We start from the raw sequence: 21,428 nt of genomic DNA, 5'->3' as shown, positions 1-21,428 counted from the left end.
ATGTCTACATCAATTTGATTATTTTCCATATTAAGAGAGGAACTAAATGAAATCTTATTGAACAGACTCGCGTATCTGATCGGTCATCAAGAAGCTCTGACCTCACAAATAGTGAAGGACAATCTAAAACAGGCTTTTATCTGCCATCCAACTCTCCACATTGTCTTCTGTGGTTTTGACAGGGACCTTTTCTCTCTGTCAGGTTCCCAGGTCTATGCTCCCTCCCTTATGACTGAGCAGCTGACAGCTTGACCTCTCCTTTACCAAGACACATCTTTTGACTGCGGCCATTTTCTCACCATTACGTTTAGCAATGGGCCTGTGCCTGCCAGAGACGAGGGGGCTAGTTGCTGAGGCTATCATTCATAGCAGAGAGGAGGAAAGGATTAAGGCCACTGAGAAAGAGCAGGGGAGAGAGGGGTCTGCATCTTAATTCAGGCCTGAGTGTGGAACAGCCTTGTTATGAGGTAGAGGAGGAGGAGAGGGAGGAAGATACAGCGACTGGGTGGTTTGGTAGGTGGCTGCTGGTGTGAGGTGTGGGGCAGGATTAGACTGAAGAAAAAAAGGCAGATGCAGAAAAAAAATGAGGATAAAAAGAGAAGAAAAAATAAACAAAGAATGCATGTACAGTACAAAAGAAGAACAGCTATTTTTTAAAACCAACAGTACTGTAAATATTATAGTGTTACACCTTATTTGAATCCAACTATTGCTGTACTGACAATGACCAATTTGGCACCAAGAAAGAACTGCTTTGTTCCAATACCACTGACGTTGTTAGGTTTTGTTATTGCATCTCTTTTACTTTAAAATAATTCAAAGTTTAAAAGACTTAATTGTCAAGAATTTGAGCGCCTACTGTGAATTTCTCCACAACTGAATAATAAATAATAGTAAATAATAAAAGCACATTAGAATAATGATAATAGTGGCACACATTTCCCTGTCACTGACGTGTTATGATATTTGCATTATGCATTTTCTCACTCATACATGGTCGTTAAATATAAAACAGCCAAACATTAGATGCCGCATGGTTTAACATTATGTTATCATGGCAGAAGCAGTGCAGGAATTACTTTTAACATAGAGGCGATGAGGAAACATTTCAAAAATCAATTTTAAGTGACAGCTACTTACATAAACACATTTTTCATGTTGATCATCCTAATATATCATGCTTGTGTGGGGACAAAAAGTAAACAATAATTTGCGGTGTTGTCTTGCTGCTGTCTTGAAAAGATCTTACAGAGTAACGTTACCAAGTTGTTGGGTCTCTGCCTAAATTACTCCCAAACTTTATATGGTCGTAGGCAGGTTGTTTTGGCTGCAGCTTCTTCCTTTATCCCTGCTTTAACTGGCCACAGCACTTTACTGCAATGCGCCAACGCATGTTATGCAAATCAACCTGTTTTTGTAATCAAATCATTTCACTCAGACAGAGACAAAAAAATATCTCGTAGAAAACAATTTTTAGCTCATACACACACACACACACACACACACACACACATAAATATTTTCATCATGCAATGCTTCAACAGCATTTCACCCTCCATTAGCCTCCTGTTGGCTCTCACACTTAGATTCCACTCATAGCCTGTATAAAAGGAGTGGACATAGCCACCATGACTTCACCCATTGGTTTGTGGACAACTATTTTCAAGCCTTGAGTTTGACATTTTGGCTGTCATGTTGTTTTTTTTGGAACCAGCAGTGACTATATTTGGATGAGATGGTAGAGCTGGGGGGCGGTGCGGTGGTGCAGTGGGTAGCACTGTCGCCTCACAGCAAGAAGGTCGTTGCCGGTTGCCCCGGCCCCCCATCCAAAGACATGCAGGCTAGGTTAATTGATGTCTGGCAACCTGTCCAGGGTGTACCCCGTCTTTCACCCGATGTCAGCTGGGATTGGCTCCAGCCCTCCGCGACCCTGTACGCAGGATAAGCGGTTGACGATGGATGGATGGATGGATGGATGGAGTCGTCCTCCACTGGCCATTAGAAAGAATGCAGGTTTAAGGCACTTACGCATTGGCTTCACTTTTCCAACCTGGAGTTTCCTGCTTGGTTATAGTTAGTTAATCACTTCAAAGAGAACAGATCATCTCTCAGCCAAAGCAGCGGAAACAGAAAATGCCACTTCATTGACAAAGGCAAAATAAATGCTGTTGCACCCATGAAATTAATTTAGGTGCCTACGTAATTTAACCTCGTAACATTCTTCTGGGTATTTGCTCTGTTGATTGCTTAAAGCTATCTGATGGACGGCACTTTCTATTATCTGAGTCTGGATGTATGCTTCTATAGAGTTATTACACACAAAAGGGGACGTTATGTCAGCTGGTCCAGTGACTCACTGATGACTAGATATTTCCGTAAGCAATTCAAACTATAACTTCATCAAACACAGACTGAACCCCCCCCCAGCACCAACACACACACACACACACACACACACACACAGCTTTGTAATGTAGCTGGCATTGAGACAAAAAACAGAAAATCATTTAAATTTCTCTCAGGTATACCTTTGTTGACCTCAGGTGGGTGTTTTGCATAACTTTATATGGTCATTAGGAGAGCTTTGAAAAGTGCATAATTATCCTTGAGGATCCACAGAGTTTAAGCTTTGCAGACTAGAACATGTGGAGAGCCACAGAGTAAAAAATCTCCTTAGTGGATGCTTATTTGAATGCACGACATGCATTTCAAACAGGCAGCAGATAAACATTTGACAAATCAGTATGCAAATGTTGTACATATTGTATCTTTTACCATGTCTGGCCAGGACCCTTATATGGAACTGCATAAACGGACATTTACTGGACAGCATGAGTGCATATACTTTTCAAACTAAATATTCTCATGTCTAGAATTCTACTTTATCCAAGACGGCTTCCTATGTTTGCAGGACACAGTATCACATTATGATGTGCAGTGTGAAGTAAGGGTGTGGTGGTCAGGATTGACAATGTGTACAATTAGAGATGCACTGATTGCATTTTTCCTTGCCCATTACTATTTCTGATTTTTCAAAGGTCTGACTTGACGATTCTGATTTTCTTCCCATTCACCCCAGCCTAAGCATTGGCTGTCCTTCCTGGGGTCCATTCAACTGTATGTTCATGACGAAACACTGACTGTTATATACATTTTCTGCAGAACTACAGCTGCAGGTTACAAGACCTTCTCTCACTCAAACACATCTCGAAATAAAATAAAAAGGCTACATGTTAGGCTACTGGACAGAACTTCTGTACAAATAAAATCCAACTGAAAATAAATTGAAGTATATAATGGCAAAATGTTTCCCACAGAATGATTGTAACTGTGGTAATAAAAATATTTGAAAGAATACAAGACCCTATTATTTTCTAGTTATTTCTCATCTTATCATTTAATCCTACTTAATTCTCCACATCATTTATCATGTCACCTTGCTTTCCTTTCAGACACACACACCTGTTTCTCTCTCTGTCTCTCTTTCCCTATATCTATCTGCTTTGTTGACTTTCTTCATCAGCAGTTTTATAAAGTCGCCCAAAAAACACAACTCATGTTTTGGATTTTTTTCACCCACACACAGCAGGTGAGCCATGTTTGGAGGAGGCTTCTTGTTTACGTAGCCTAACAAAACAATTGAGACCACCATGGCACATTGGTACTAACAGGTGTGTTCACTGTTGCTTTACCTGGTCCGTGCTTTAAAATATCCCAGTTTCCACGTCTTCTAACGTAATACCAGATAACGTCTCTCTCTCTCTGCTTCTCTGCCAAATATACTGTGTGTGGGGGACCATGGCTTGTTTTGGCCTTACAGGCTGTGTCTTCTTCACCCACGCTGATGACATGTTTGAGCGTGTGTGTGTGCCACTGAAAATAGTCTTTTACTGTCTGTGCCACTTAGACATCTCTTGAATATCCAACTTAAAGGAGACGTATTATACTGGAAGTCCAGCCCTATATTGTGGCTCTGTGACTCATGTGTGGTAGTTTTGCGTGATTCAAAATTCAAAAAGATCTTTTTTTATGTTATACTAACCCTACATGCAGGCCCTCATTGTAGCCTCTGTCTGAAACAAGCTGTAGATGCTCCTTTCTCTTTAAGCCCGTCCCCCCCAAAAGCCCACTATCTTCTGATTGGCCAAGACCCTAAGAAAACGGGTGGCCACCCCAGTGGCCCTCCCTGGCAAGGAGCATTTGCTACTATGACCATGATGTTTATTTTAGGAGAGGCCTCCGATTCGTCCATGTAGATGGCAATCACTCTAAAATTTTGACTGGTTAAGGGGCGGGACTAACAAGCAGAGCAGACCGGAGTACTGCCGGTGTTGTGCCAAATATATGTGTTTTCTGTGGAGGTAGCAACAAGCTACAGAAGAAAGAAAAGGTAATTTAATTAATGTACGGAGCGGTTATAAGTTTGTCACACTGCTACACAGTTTTGTGTATTGTACTGTGTGTGAGAGCTAATAGTCTCCAGATAGCAACAGGTTAGCACCATCGCTAACAGCAAACTAACGTCGTATCGTGTGTGACCGGCTGTTAACGTTATGCTTCGAGGTAGACCGTCCTGTGCCTGTTTTCGTGCTTTGGTGTGAGAGACCCGGGTTCAATCCCCCACTTAACCCCTAGTTGCTCCAGAGGCGTGCGACCTCTGACATAATTAGCAATTGTAAGTCGCTTTGGATAAAAGCGTCAGCTAAATGAATAAATGTAAATGTAAATGTTCTCGTCTTCATCTTTCTGAAAGGATTGCAAAACATAAGAACAGCGGGAGTCATCTGGACGATGCTGTGAAACTGGGCTCAACGTTACTTGGAAGGGTAAACATTGCTGCCCAACAGGGCGGCACACTGCTGGGCCACAACAAGTCGGCGGACTGTCTGAAAAACTTCAGTCATCCAGAAGTTTGCCCAGAGGAAAAAACGTTGTGCCGCCTTTCTCCTCATATGAGGCCTCAGCTGTGGTGAATGAAAGCATCTTTTATCCTCCTGACTCTGCTGCAGGTCCCTGCATGCAATTGTTGTGCTGGATTGGTTGAGACTAGGCTACGGATTATGGTTGTTGTCATAAAGTTGTTGTCATATTGCCACTTTCATACTGCCTTATTATTTGGGATTATTAGGCCAATTTGCTGTCTCGCTGCACTGTGTGAAAGGTACGGAGCTGGGAATGGGATATTTATTGGCATACATTCTTTCCATTTTGATTGTGGGATCTCTGTGGAAAGAGGCTATAGAAAGGGTCTGGATCCCTAAAACCTTGTCCGTGCGCGTCGTTATTGACTTCAGTGTTGTTGAGCTCACTGCTGTTTGCTTATGGCCCTGTAGGCTCATTTGTTCTGAGCTTGGTTGTATCGTCTTAAAAAATGCATTCTTAATTTAGGTTTGTGACAGTGGTACTGTAACTTGTGTCAATGCACTCCTCTCCCTCTCTCTCTCTCTCGCTCTCTCTTACGTTAAGTGTTTTGTGGAGCCATGCTGTTTGTTGAAATGTTAAAAAACCCAGTTGCAAGAGAGAGTATTGTAGTTATACTGGTATCTATGTTTTGAAATGGTAGGTGCCCCACCATTTTTACATATAAATATGACACTGGTCAAATCGTAGGTTAAAAAGTAGGATATTTCAAGAATAACTATCCTAGTTGTTTGTAACAAGAATAACACCAAACTTGTGAAATAGTATGTTAATTAGGGCTGGGGCGATTCGTCGTCATAGTCGATTACATAAATACGCCCACTCGCATTACCTGCGTCGAAGCGCCGCTGCATCCGGTGTTAGCAGGGATTCCCCCGAACAAGCTCCTGCTACAAGACCACGCCTTCGACCGTCTAAAGTTTGGGAGTATTTTAGACAGACATGTGCTGCTCTGTGAGCTCTGTGAACTGTAAATAGCTTCACTAGGACACGTAGTCCGTTAAAATGTATTTTCTAAGTATTTCTTCATTACCTTCATGTTAAAAGTAATTGCTGCCTCGCTGCTGTCATGGTAATGTAACGTTACACCATGTGTCATCTAAAGTTCGATTTTCTGTTTATTTAATGGCCATGTATGAGCAAGAAAACAGTCTGTGACTGTCTGTACAGTCTTTAAATCCTTTCAGTTGTTTTCTTTTCCCCACACTGATGCAGAAATACATTTGATTATCATACTGCATTACTCAATATTGAAATAAATCCATGTCAGAAACATTTTAAGTTTTAAGTAAAGTAGCCTAATCAATGTCTCTTATTGTTATTATCACAACACATCAGTGAAGTGGAAATTGGATTCATTTTAAGATATGCTACTATTGTTATTATTCTAATGTGCTTCATTGGGATGATTGAATAAAATATTGATTTATTGATTAGACATGTTTTTGATATTTATTTTGCAGACATTGGTATGTTAATTGAGTAATAGGCAACATTTCTTTCCTTTAGAATACACAAAATTAGTTGTTAGATTAATCGACTAATCGAAAAAAATAATCGTTAGATTTATCAACTTGAAAGATAATTGTTATATACAGACACATATCGTATATTTCCAATATGAATTGTTAGAAAAATTTAAAGAAAAATATTTATGCTCCATGATGCCTGTAATCTTGAGTAGGCTTGTTCCCAGTAAATGTTTTGTTTCTCCCCTGTCAATGCACTCCTACAAATAAAAGCTGTATTTGTCTTTTTATGGAAAAGGTCAGCTAGCCTATTTAAAGGACACTTAATTGTCTAATACATACAGATAACACATTAAACAGGATTTTTATGTAATGTTAACTGAACTGGTTTTAGTCTATGGATATTAGACAATTTTAACTATAAAATAAGAAACCAAAGTAATTCAGTCTGTGATTCTTTAACCCATATTTTTTTTACGTAGTATTCAACTAGTCTATATACTGCATAATAGAATTCCTAAAATTCAGTTATGGCTTTTGGTTTAGTGTGCTACTCCAGGATTTTCAGTGGCCCCGGTAGCGAAGATAGCGTGTGTGCATGGGGGCGGCTGACCCAGGGCCCCGGCTAGGTAGGAGCCCCACTACGTGGCCCGCGAATGTGATGTCAATTGCTTGTAGACACGACTGCACAAGAGAATTACATGCAGGTAACAACCACCTTAAAAAAGATCAGTGTAGTCGTTCTTATCAAATGAAACGGGCACTTCACTCCTGGTTACAATAGTAAACCACCACAAGAATGACAATTACCAACAAAAACACTATATTCTAAGCAGACACGTTTAAAAAAAACATAATTAGTAAATTTTGTATTTCAAACAAATAGGAGACTTATTAGCAGATTTTAACAAAACTCCCTTCACCGCCATGCATCATGGGAATTCTAAGGGACGGACTTAGGCTGCTGTTTATCACCCCGGACTCACACAGGCCGCGGTTTAGTTCCATCCTCAACTTCCACTGGAAGCCGAAGTGTTTTCAGCAGCGGAGCGTGCAGACTGCCCTACGTTAATGACGTGTTTTTAATAATATATGTCCTTTTTGTGCTTCTACTACCTTTTTCAGACCTAGATGTGACCCGCTTTCGTTCTGATCTGCAGATCCCACAGGGAGCATTTCAGAATAAGAGCGTTTTGCCTGCCTGATTTTGCTGACATGTTTAGATTTTGTTGATGTAGTGGTTAAGTAGGCTATGTAATTAAATAGTTTCTTTTTTGTCTGTTTTAACTGTGTTTATTGTTGATATACAATCGTGGGTCTGCACAGGGTATTTTAATTTGAAAATGGCTGCGCATTCTCTCCAGAGAGGAGCGGAGAGACACTTTTGGTGTTAGCACAAGCATTGATTACAGTGGCTGCAATCAGCTTCGGCAGCCGCAGCGCAGACGGACTCAGGTGGGCCCTGTGATGAAGCTCCGCCCCCCTGTGCTGAGAGTCTAGCTCCGCTCCAGAGTGGCCCCATCTGACCACCCCTAGGAAAATTTGCTGACGGCGCCACTGCCACACGTGCTGGTATTGCAGGGAAGAAATTTGCATTCAGAATAAACAAACATGGGGGAGAGTGACGTTTACTCAGAAATGGATAATACTGAATAGGAGGATTCAGACCATGCATGACATTCAGCTAACTTTCTAGTTAACCAAGATATGCTGTTGTTGTGATGTTACCTATAGCACCAGGAGAGTTGTGAGTATTGCTGTTTGGAGCTGCTGTACTACTCTGGGGCCATCTCGTCCTCTTATGTTAGCTTTGTAGCTCCAAGTAGTGACAGTTTGTTAACTCACAACCTAGCTACCATTAGTGACATTTCTTGCTGTGTCGCTGATCACTCTATATCATGGTATTTTTCATAGTATTGGATTTCTCCAGAATATCCCCACCCTTATGATGGAGAGAAATATCATGATTTACTAACTCATGATATTTCATTGAATTTACAAAAACATCTTCTATATCGGGATATGTATCGTTATTGGGATATGAAATGAACTATATGAGATTTCATATCGCACAGCCCTATGTGGGACAGATCAGCCCCCAGTCATGGCCTATTAAGCTGAAAACTGCTGATTCCGGTCACCAGCTGATTGATCTCAATATACAATGTGTTCAGCTTTGACACCAGAGGCCCAAGTTTGTATACTGTCTCATACCAACAGTCAATCCTTCCTTTTCTTTACTCTAAGTGTTTTAGTTGCCTAAACTTAACCGTATTTGCCATGCACAACCCAGGGAGTAATTAATGGAAAAACACTGCCAGTGGATGTATATATAATAAATATCACTAATAATCCACAAGTGCACAAAACAGATTATTTGTGTCACACCAACCATAGTAGCATGTTGTGTTGTGTGCAGAATTACAACACCCTCAGTGGTAAAGCTCCCCCTTGCCAGCCTGAACCCGTGCCAACCTTAGTATCCCAGTGCACCACGGCTAGCATGGCTATTAGCTGCAGGGCAGGTGAAAAGAGGGTTTGGCACCCATTCCTGAGCCTGCCGCCTCCGGGGGAAGTGAGACATGAGGTTTAATTAGAGTGGATAGACTCGGGTTTTGGACACATAGAGGAAGCTTTAATTGATGTCAAAATTGTCTTACTTCATGTCAGCTATACCCACACTACTCTGCTTTGATTTCAAGAGGGGAAAGTGGGAGGTCTAGAGTGGGAGGGGTGCACAACCTCTTTCCAGGTGCTTGGTTTTAAGTAAATATAGAATCAGCTAGTATGTGCTTATGACAGCTGCAATGTTAATGTCTGACAGGTGAGAGCAAGTGAGAGAAAAGTAAGCAAAATGAGGCAAAACTGCACCAATGACACTGACTTGATCGTTTTCTGAAATTCCACATCGTTTTGTGCCTGTTAGTTTTACATTCAGTAATCAGCAGATGGGTGTGAATTGTGCCACGACTTAATTTGAATGACAAACATTGCTTTCATTCAGTTCCATTAGTCTTCATGGCAATCACTGCAGTTTCCTAAACAAATGACTGATTATGTTTAGCCTTTGCTTAGCATAATCCAGTTTACTGACAATATTCTTGTTGATTTCATTGGATCTCAACAAGCTTATAATGAGGGAAGTTCGCTTGTTTTCCAGTGTACAATACAAATGCTTGCAACTCCTTGCCAAACAAAGAGCAAAAAAAATCTGAATTTTTGACATTTTCAAAGTGTAAATTATTCAGTTTTGACATTGCTCGTTATACCAGCCAACTTCTACGGAAGGTAAATAAACAAATGTGATTTTTTTATTTTTTGCTCTCATATCAAAAGAGGCACACACTCTTCAACCCAAACAACTTGGACGAATATTGTAAATAGGTGCGAAGCTGTGATCTGTTTCTAAAAAGGACACAGAGATATGAAAGATTTTGTTTCTTCTGCAGACACAGTTTCCAACTGGGAGGAATGACGACATCTTATCTCTCCAGTGAGGCCATTTAAATATAGACTTCTGCTACTTATCTGTTTCTGCAGCTTCAGAGACTGTTGATACAGCATGGTAGATTTCCTGTTACGTTGTCATCCTTGAACTTCAGCACCAGTGACATCAACATTTTGTTGTTAACCTTTTCTATATGACGGACACATTATAACTCATATTTACTGCAGTAACGTTAAATCAGCCACTTAATTATTAATAACGACTGAGCCCACACACAAAAAGTATCAACATCCTGATGAACTCTTTGCAGAAACTTAAGAAGGAAAGGATTTTTTCCCATTTCCCCATGTTCCCTTCATCCCTTTATTGATGCAATACGGTGTAATGTAGCCCCCCTGACTGAGCAGTGGAATACACACCTCAGACTCTGCAGATATTTAATACAGGACTGCTCTATACATTATAAATGGCCCTCTGCAATATGCCATCCCTCTAAAATGAAGCCACTGCGCAAATAGAGAAAATAGAAATGTCCTGCCCTTGGAGCACCGCTCGGATTTGGAAGTTCTATTCTGGGGCTTTTCCTTTCTGTCTGTACAATATGTCATGTGAAAAGCAAGCATTCATAACATAACTTAAATAAACAGATAACCTTGTTCTAAGGTCAAAGAGGTCATCATGTACAGTAGACAACAACAATCCAAGTGTAGTAGTGCAGAACAAATGAACTAAAGATAATGAACACAAACAATTAAATAATGACGCATAAGAAAGTGCAAAGATCACAGATTTGATCAAATAATATCCAACATGGCTGTGGGCTGGTATGCTTCTCTTTGTGTGTGTGTGTGTGTGTGCACGTGCATGTGTGTGAGGGAGACAAGCGGAGAGGGCAGAGTGCCGCTGAGAGTGATGAGATGCGATGAGACACAGTTTGAGTGAGTGCATACTAGCAGGAGGGAGCGAGAGATAGAGTGTGTGAAAGTGGATGAGAGAGCGAGAGAACACGAGAGGGAAGATGGACATAAATGGCTATGAGTTAGCATAGCCCCCACCCCACCCCCAGTTGAAACAAATTGAGGCCACTAACGCAGCAGTTAGGTTGTTTTTCAGGTCACTCAAAAAGTCACGCTAAAAGCGCAGCTAGACCTAAATCCATTGTTAATTTTAATGGAATCAGAATCAGAAATTCTTTATTGATCCCCAAAGGTTAAGTGAATGAATGAAAGACACTGCAACCTAAAGGATCCAAGCATGTTGTAGTATATCGAGAGATTACAAATTTATACTAATGCCATTTATACAGTAGAGCTACACTGGAGTTAATTTCATTAAACTGTTGGGAAAAATACTATTGATTTATCTTTATTAGGATCCCTGGCAGAGCACAGCTTTTTTTCTGATACCATCTTCTCTATCCTCAGTAGCTGAGCTAGCTGCTCAGCCATGCTGTGGGAAAAGTGACTGCTGAGTGGACAGAGCTGCATGGGTGATTCATTTGAGTTTGTGGAGTAACTGACCTTGTAAATATGGGACTGAGCTAAATCATCTCCTCTGGAAGCAGGCTAAATGTTGATGATGCTCCAGTGACCATGTGGCAGCCATTTCTCATTTCCTATCACTTGAAAGACCCCCAAATGTATCATTATTCGCAGAAAACTAATCTTCCACTAATTGTTTTCACACTCCATAAAATACACAGCAGTTCTGGTTGTCACCGTTCTCAGTGTAACAAATACTAAAGAAACATCTACTTGATTCATCACTCTTAAGAATGTTATTAACCAACAAAATGAAGCTCTTATTTCTCAAATATTGCAGACATTATTTTTGATGGACAATCTATGACATACATACATACATATATACACTGTGAGGATGTCTCTTATTGTATACAAATATAAAAGTCATATAGGCTACTGTGTCTGGTGAGAACATATGAGCACAAATAAACTATAAACTCAAGACAGCACTTCACCTTTGTAAGTGCCAAATGGAATGTAGGGCCTGGTGATTTCTTTCAGTGTGGCATAAAAGCTTTCAAACTCTTATTTGACTACTTTCTCCTCCTAAATGTCTTTCATGTACATCCACAGGCAGGCAGCTAATGCTGGAGTCTGTGGTTAACATGTGTTTCACCCAACCTGACAAGTCAGTGTCAACCGGCCAATACCTCCCAAGACTTCAAACCTCCATTAGACATTTCTTTACCTGTCAGAAATAATAGTGCTGAGGAAAACCGTGGAGGAGGAGCAGCGTCTTTTCAGACACACATCATATCGTCACGCAGGACCAAATCGCCCACTGTTGTTTTGTTTAACCACACAGACACCGGCTGTGCCCTGTGAGAGTGCCTGTGAAATGTTCAAGACATAGCCATGTATTTTAAACCCGCAAAGGCGCAGTTTAAATACTGACTCCAAAACAGCGTTTTGAATCAGCATGAGTCACCTTCCCACCCACTTGGGACGAAATGTTCGCTCCTGTCTAACATATTTGACTTAATATGTAAAACACACAAACACACATAGCTACATTTAGTGGGCGATAGGCTACGTAAGCTGCCAGATCCAAACATCAAGGAGCAATTCAACAGTTTTGGTCTTTGTGGACCCGTTTTACCTTTGGGTGAGAGAGCGCCTCTTGAAAATTGGAGAAGACGACTTGGGAGGATTTATCCGTGTTTTGTCCGTAACTTCCCGAGCAGGGCATCTGTTTCTGAAGACGTGTTGAAGAAAAAGAAGAAGAGGAGGAAGAAATAAACAGTAGCGAGCGTCGTTGTGATGAACTGCAGCGGCGGCGTTTTCCGTTGGAACCCGGGATTTGTCGCCTTATTTTTCCGGTGAGTTTGTGTGTCTCCGGCGGGTAGAAAAGCTAGAGCGCCGGTCCACAGCGGTCTCCATCACCGAGCTTCACCTCAACGTTTTGAGACGACGGATGGACACATATACAGGTAGGCAGATAGAGAGGACGACTGCCCGACTGTCTGTCAGGCGAGCCGGGGATAGACGACCTACTGAGACGTTACTGCAACGCCAACCAACAAACTCAGAGCGAGAGAGAGAGAGAGATGGAGAGACGGGGGGGGGGGGGGGGGGGGGGGGGGGGGGGGGGGGACTGAGAGATGGCTTCAGTGTATAGGCTTCCAATCACAAATTTGAGTTATTTGTATCCACTTGTATTAAGACTTTGTATGACATCACAGTTTACCATTTCATAAACTGTGTTTTGTTTGAGACACTTGGTTGTAGCCTAGGCATAAATTGTTGTGTTTTTAGGAAGCCATTGGCTTCCATTTTATTTTCCATTTATTTTTGCTTGATGAGAAAACTTGCTTGAGTTGTCTTATCCATAACAGTAAACGTCTGTAAAATTGGGGGACTAACAAGAGACAGATTTAAAAAGACATACACCATCTTACTGATGCAGCAGAGCTATAGCCTTACTGACTTACAGTGCCAATGAGTCCACCTTAAAAAAAAAACAGATCCTACATTACAAGCACTGTTTTTTTAGACCCTCCCTGCCAGGTGAATGACCATATCTTTCAAACTCCATACCCAAACTCCCTGGTTTGTGACACAGGCTTTCTGTTATATATTTTTTGTCTCCAAGCTCAAGCCATGACAACCCTGATGACATCAACAGGGTTATTTTCCCCCAGAGCCACAAAAGACATTTTTACAGCTTTTTCTTCACAGGCTGAGTAATGCTCCTCATGACAAATAAATTGACCTTTGTGTGTAAAATTAGTGGAGTGCCAAAGCTGCATTATCATTATGAATGTACACATAAAATGCATTACCACATACAGTAATGATATGGCGACTTGTGACGAAACCTAATGTAGACTTGATCTGCAATGATTACATGACATTCGCTAGTTTCAAGAAAATTAGAGTACTGATCTGAAATGAATGGAAACCAATGGATGCCTGGAACTGCAGCAAGAAAACACGAAATATATAAAACTGGCAACATGCATTCAAAAATGCAACATGATTTACAGTTATGGCGGTAAAACAAACACAATTAGTAAAGATTACTGTGCTGAATATCTGTAAATATTTTGTCTTACCTTTTAGCTCACTTTCGACACCACTGGTACATTGCTTTGGCAACCTTAAGCTTTTTTCCTGTAACGCTAATAAGGGAGTGAAGTGAACTAAGAGAGAGAGAAAAAAAATATGTATTTATATATTTAGTCCAATATCTTTTTTCTGCAAGATGTGTTGACTGTTGTCTCACATTAAGGGAAACAGGCACCCATACTGAATCCAAAACAACACTGTAGATCTGCCCATCTGTTCTTATCAGACTGCTCTTTCTCTGCAGGGAATGTAATTCATTTTGTCACCCTCTGCTTTGGTACTGTATGTCTGTATGTCATGCCAATAAAGCACAGACTGAGGTGAACTGAAAGAGAGTAAAAGACGGAGAGATATGAAATGGATTCAGGACCATGGACAGCTCACTGTGTATCCTAACTAGGCCAAACACTTTGCTCTTGCTCTAGCTGCCACCTCTTTTATCCTGTCAGTCAATCTAAATTCAGCTTGGAACAGACTAAAGATATGCTAAGATTAGTGTCGCAGTACAGAATTATTACCTCCACAAACTACTGACACAGAACATGAAGGAAACATACAGTGTTGTCTATATACTGAAAAAGACAGGAAGACATAGGAAGTGTGGTGAAAGATCAAACAAAATGTAGTCAAAGTAATGCAGCAGGAGGATCACAAGGTTACTGCTTTATTATAGGCATGCTTTCACCTGTCACATTTGATCGCTCTCGTCCCTGGGAGGTGAAGGCCAGGGAGAAAATACAGGTATTTGTCAAAAGGTCAACCATGATGTGCTAAAAAGCTGGGGACACAAAAGTACTCTTTCTCTCATGCACACTCACACACACTGGAAGTGAGAGTAACCCCATTCATTATTTTTATGAGCACTGTGACTGCAAAACACTTTCTGTGACTGATTTTATCCCTTTTGGCCAATGACAGTGATTTGAAAGTTGAAGTTTATGTGTAAGTAAAACAATCAATGATTTAAATTTTGTTTGTTGGGAACATTTTAACTGATATCAGACTTAATAACCACAAAATAATCAGTAATGGTTTGGAAGGCTGCTAGTAGTACTCTCTCTCTCTCTCAATCAATAAATTTCTGCAGACTGCTGTAACCACTTTTCTCCAAAGCAGGGCAAGTTGCTGCTCATTGATCACTCTTACACCAGAGCTCCCATCAAGAAATTTGATGTAAACATTTAAAACTGAACTGGAAATTAAGTGAGTCCTACTGTTAAATTTGATTCTCCAGGAGGGAGGCGAGAATCTAGAGACTTTGAGTAAGGTGCAAGAAAAGACCAGCATTCTGACTTTGCATTTTTCCGGGACCACTGCTGTCTTATATAATGTAGAGGGGTAGGAGGATCATAAAAGCCCTCAAGAGCCAGACTTGAACTCACAATGCATGGCAGGCGCTGCGGCATGTTTTCTAATCATGTCTGCCGCAACATGAACCTTGCAGATAAGCACAACTCCTGTACATTTGAACCAAAGCGGCTCCCGAATGCTCTCTCCCTCTGTAAGCATGTCTTTCAGCAGCATCTGTGCTATGCTGAGGGAGGATTACCTGCTTAATTAGAATGGGAGGTGAGTTTTGTGTGTGTGTGTTATGTGCACAGCACACATGAGAGAGAGAGAGTGTGTAATCACAAGTAATCAAACACCTTAATAGGAATCTATTTGAGCTTTCCCATTTGCTTTGCTAGATAGTGAGTAATTGTTGCATCTATTATGCCATATAACCACATATATTAAAAACATTAATTTACATTTTAGGTAATTCAGCTTAATTGCCACAGCAGCCAGGAATTCGTCAGTGGAACCTTTAGCATCAGTGCTAAAGGTTAATATGCATTTGTTACCAATTCATTAATGGATTGAAATGAAGGACAGAGAATGACGGTGGCAGAGCAGTAAGTCATGTGATGGTCCAGCTGATAAACAGATGGTCTGTCTCTCTCTCTCTCACACACACACACACACACACACACACACACACACACACACACACATTATCAAAGCCATTTAATGGCCTTGCTTCCTCCTAGGGGAAGATGCGAAAGTTCCACACAATCGGGGGGGGGGGAAACAAACAGGATATTACAGGTTAAAACTGCATGTCAGAATTAGTAGTGGCATTTCGCAGAAAGGAAGGGACCTTTTACTCTGTTCCATGAACACTGGTGTGACTGTGGCCTGGACTAATTAAGGAAATAGTCCTGTTTGTGCGTAATGTCTGCACCTGCTCATCAACGTCCCTGACAACATTGATTAACTGCATTCTGTGTAAGAGTAGGCTTGGCAGCTCATTAACCATAGGAACAAAAGTTGAAGGGCAGTTGTTACAGCTACGCTACAGATCAGAGCTTTGTGTCACTATATGCTGAGCTTTGACTCGTGAAGAAAAACAATAATGACTGCATAATTTTCACCCCAGGTTAGAGTCCACTCATTTTTGGGTGTTTTGTTAGACACATGAAGACAAAAAAGAAGAGGTACAGGGACTAGAGTTAGCCAAAATATATCCTTTGGAAGGTCGTGGTTTTCATGGCTCAAGATGTCTTAAACAAATACCCTCTTAATAAAGCTTTTAACTTTAATTTGTTATGTCTGAACTGCAACTCATAATTTATGTCATCGATACATCTACTGCTAATTACCCAGATTAAGTGAGTTTCACACAACTCTTGTAAACTCCTTGCTTGAGATTGAACTAATCCATGCTCATTACATGATACCGCTATAGTGACTGTATTTAGCCGACGTTCTATACCGGCGTTAGCTAGCCAGCTGCTTCTGAGTAACTATTTTTGTATCTTTCACCAGACGCTCAGCAATTTGAGCACATAATGGTTAGTGAGCTAGTGCTATTACATAATTTCTTGCAAGCTAAACTGAACTTTGACATAATACCGGTAGTACACAGGATAGTAATATGGATCGCGTTGGCTGTAGTGTTTTTCATCTGATAAAGTTAGCAACTGCTTGGCGTTAGCTGGTGAGCTAATCTAACTTGAGCACAAAAATACAATATATTTCACATGCTTTGCAGTAATGTTAGTTTACCTGTAAAAGCCAACTCTGTGTCGGTTTTGTCGGTTTCAAAAAAAAGCGGAGGTCTCCCCGTGAGTCAAGCCTTTCTGATGATGACAGTGTTTTCACCTGAAGTCGATCTGATTCTTGTATGGCCTAACGGGGACTAGCACATTTTGTAGCACATAGTTTGTGTTGGAGTCTGTGTTGTGCTGTGAGCCGGTTGTTTTTTGGTTTTAAGCAGACTCCAGCAGCCCGTGACCTGTGTTATCTTTAGTATTGTTTACTTGGTGTTCTGTGTTTTCTCTGTTGTTGGTCTGGGGTGTGTGTGTGTTAGGCCTGGCATCTCCTCGGCACCTGGCTCTCCGGCGCAGCTGCTAACAATCACCTAATCAACTTCCTGTTGAAATACCCCTGAGCTTCAGACAGCCAGCGACTTTTATTTATTTTTTCTCTCTCACTGGTAACATTCCAACACGGTCTGCAACGAACATCCCCACACCTCTAGTGAATCTGTTGAACTCGTTTTCATCTGTTCGTGGAAAGACTTTTGCTAACAGTTCTTTCCCCTGTGTTACAGTTGCTTGGAGTTGATCTCTCCCAGGCCACCAGCCACACTCTGTTGCCAGCGCAGGACCAAGCTAGCCTCTACTCTGCCTGCCGGGTTATCCAACAACAACAGCCACATTTCTGCAAAGTTTCTGTGCCACTAAATACTATTAAAACCTGTAATAAATCTGCGAGTCTGAGTCTGCTGTTGAGTCCGAACCCACACAAACCTAACACAAAATGATTGCAGATTAATTTCGACTAAGTATTTCAGCTCTTAACTGAATTTTCTTATTTTGTGGTTAATCACCAGAGTGTGTTTTATTAAATCATGAAATTTCAGCTATCAACTAACGAACTAGATATAAATAAATCCATGAATACATTATACAATACATCATTCATATATTGTAACATTTTCTTTAGATTTGTCAATTTGTCTGTTTCTGTTGGCTATAAACATGACAACAAAACACCTTCGGACCTTTGAGCTATACAGCTGATTTAAATTCAGTGCCGTAGTCATTTAATAACACATTGGTTTCTCTGGAATACAATCACTTTAATTTAACAAAAGCTTGCATATCGAGTAGCTCCCCATGGGAATGCTGAGAACATAAACAATGGAACGCTGACCTCCATTTCGAAATTTGCCCTGACAATGTTATGACCAACTGCTTTCAAACATCTATTCCTGACAAAACACCCGTCCTCCTGTCAGATCACTCATTTTCATGAACACACTACTGAATGCTTAATAAAAGTCAACAGAAAGCGAGCAGTGCCAATTTAAAAGTCAAACACATACATGTGCACATGCAGAAAAACACACACACACACACACACACACACACAAAAACGAACATGCACACTGATGCACCTGTCCACCTCTGCTAAATGTTCTGAATAGGCGGTCAGCTGGTTGCAAGGCTTTTTTGCTCGGTGGGTTCAAATTTAGAGCTTCCTGCAATGCGGAGTCAAGTAATCAACACACTCTGACTAATTTAGCTGGTGGGATTGAAACCACATTTGATTTGTTTTTTGTATGGAGGAGGACGTCAATGATAATTCCATCGGTGTTATGGAATGCAACACTATTAGTACTATTAGTAGTAAGTGCAAGAACAATATCCACATCATCTCCGTTCATTGCAGTGCGTCTGTCTTGCACTGTTCCCTTGTGCAGTTTGTTCATCTACTGTAAGACAGCCAGTTCAATTGCACCGTCTTTAGTCCACAAAGAATTTAGATCCAGCCTGCTCTGCAAAGCACACAAAAGACTTGATTTGATAGGCTTGATTGTCCCCGAGGGGCAATCTGGTTTGACATCCAAAGCGCTCTCCTACAGAACTCCAACAAAATAGTCTTTAAGAAAAATAACCTTGTGATTATAATAAGCACTCACCGCCTGTAACGTGCACATCATACATTTTCACGGCGTGTGTAAGGTACAAATCACACTGTATACTGTATGTGTGAGTTTAGCCATGTTGGACTTCAGCGCTATATATTGCCCTGTCAACACCTCTCAAATGTGATACAAACAAGGTCTAAAAATGTTTCTCTGCTCATTTGATTTGTTATCACCTCGAGTGCTGCACTTTTAAAAGATGGTAAATAAGTCTATTCTGAGTGTGGGGTGCATACTAGATCATATTTATATATTTCTACATTTATTTATGTCGACTGTATGTTTGTCTACGTGTAGCACCTTATCACCACAGCAAATTCCTCGTATGTGTAAAACACTACTTGGCAATAAAGCTCCTTCTGATTCTGATTCTGATGGTAGGCAGAAAATGCAATGGATTGTGTATGGACTTGTGCTTACTGTGCAAAAACCCCCAAAAAAGAGTAAGTCCTATTGCATGTTCACATCACGTGATATAACCTCCACAAAACTGTCTTTATTGTCCTCTAAAACCAATTGCCTCAGGAGATGCTGACTCCCACGTGAAGGAGCAGTTGAACATCTTTAGAGAGAAAGTAGCTGTAAGCACAACAGTCTCATTTCTAATTACCAATCAATATTTGATTTATTTATGTAACGTAGGTAGTTTCCCCAACTACTGAATTTATCCATGATATTATAATAGTGTAAAAACAATAATATTAAGATGGTATAGTTAGTAGATAATAATCTTTAGCAGCTACGCTGTATGGTGCTTTGTTTGTCAGATGTTTGTTTGCCAACATTTGCTAATTAGCAAGTACAACTGAGGATGATGGAAATGTCATGAGTTTTGCAGGTCCAATAATTTAGTTTATGACCACATAAAAAATTTCACCTGATGGCGCTAGAGGAAATGCTAAGGGATCACAAAAGTGATCATCATCATCTGAGAGGGACATGAATGTCTATACCAGATGTCATGGCAATTCATCCAATAGTTGTTGAGATATTTCAGCCTGGACCAAATTGGTGGACCGATCGACCCGCTGACAGACAGAACGACCACCCGTAGCCAACCATGCTGCTAAAAACATCCCTCTAAAGAGCACAGGTCTGTTGTTGGACTCCTGAAAAACAGATTGCTGCACACAGTGTTCTGCACATGGCGAAACAATGAGTAAAGTGATTAATTACTAAACAAGGACAAGCGAAACCAGCATTCAAAAGAAATCTCTTTGCGGTCATTCAGGTGATTCTGTGCCTTTGCAGCTATTTAACTTTCTGTGCCAACAATCAGAGCTGTTCAAACTGTGCTGCTCAAATCTAATGTTCAAATCCAGCCAGTCACATGTGGGTCAATGTCGACAGCAAACACATGAAATACAATACATTCAATTAGACACATAATTACAGACTTGCTGTTTTCCATAGCTCTCAGTTGATACAATGGCTGAGCTTTTCAGGGCTCAGGATTTGACAGCAGGTCACAGCAGGTCACAGCAGGACTGCGCAGACCTTGATTCTGATCTTAGCCAGGCTTCTTTCTGTGACTCTGGTCCCTGGAGTGAATGCCGACAAATGAGACTCGAAGCCAGTGACAAGAACACAGGGGAGTTTATGGGCTACTGGGAAAAGCCGACGGCTGATGTTGCCCAGTGGAGGTTACTGCCTCAGACAAAACCATGGCTTTTAGCAATCAGAACTGCATTATAGTGCAGGAATTTTATCTTTGCGCAATCAGGTTAAAGTGCTGTGGGAATCATTGCCCTCTTAAAAAGAACCTGTGTAGGATTCATGCTACATATAATGGTAATGATACAGTATATCATTGTAGTGAATTGTGATTCATATTCTTTATCCTATACAGATTAAGAATTAAATGAATTAATCTCTGCCTCTATAGAGCAACCTCAGTAAGCTATTTCCTTTTTTGGATTAAAACAGATGGGAACAAAAAGCAGATCAGTTGATAAATATTTTTTATTACACCATGCACTAACCCAATTTCTTTCACCAAACATATAAATGAAAATTTCACACCGTCTTTAATGCAGCCCATTTTGCTTGTGCTGTCACTTCTAGCTCCCTGTTCTTTTTCTTTTTACAGCAATGTATTGCACAATTCATCTTCCAGCAGTATCTGTACATCTGTAAATTACTTTCCATGCCACTGCAATCAGCAAATTTCCTACCCCTTTTGAAATTAAACCAAAGACGAGTTGTGATTACACAGACCAATTCATAATCCTTGTCTGAGCACAAAACTAATATCTATCTTTACTTTCCCGTACTGCTCCGACACACCGCCTAGCCTATGCTACACCACTGGAGGGAGTTCCACTTGCACAAGCTGCCTCTCTGACCTTTGCCTCAGTCAGGCTGTAACAAGACGGCTCTAACACAAAAAAAGATAATTGATCTGTGTTAGACTCCCAGAAGTCACACCAATTATTTTTCATATGTGAAAGCCAAGCAAAGGAAGACCAACTTACCCAAGTCCATTATGAGACAAGGAGCAGAACTGCCCCATTGTTTTATTTACT

General features: G+C 40.8%; 1 protein-coding gene across 2 annotated transcripts in view; it reads right to left on the bottom strand.

The window, feature by feature from the left end:
• The window catches only part of dlgap4b (discs, large (Drosophila) homolog-associated protein 4b), a 133,428-nt gene extending 120,566 nt beyond the window's left edge, over positions 1 to 12,862 (bottom strand). For both annotated transcript variants that reach the window (XM_046076270.1, XM_046076272.1), the window contains exon 1: positions 12,460 to 12,862. The gene's annotated coding sequence lies outside the window, so the exon portion shown is untranslated. The remainder of the gene's footprint in view (positions 1 to 12,459) is intronic.
• Positions 12,863 to 21,428: the final 8,566 nt, after the last annotated feature.

This window comes from Micropterus dolomieu, linkage group LG18, assembly GCF_021292245.1.
Source record: "Micropterus dolomieu isolate WLL.071019.BEF.003 ecotype Adirondacks linkage group LG18, ASM2129224v1, whole genome shotgun sequence".
NCBI classification, from domain to species: domain Eukaryota; kingdom Metazoa; phylum Chordata; class Actinopteri; order Centrarchiformes; family Centrarchidae; genus Micropterus; species Micropterus dolomieu.
This window is presented reverse-complemented; position numbering and strand designations above follow the sequence as displayed.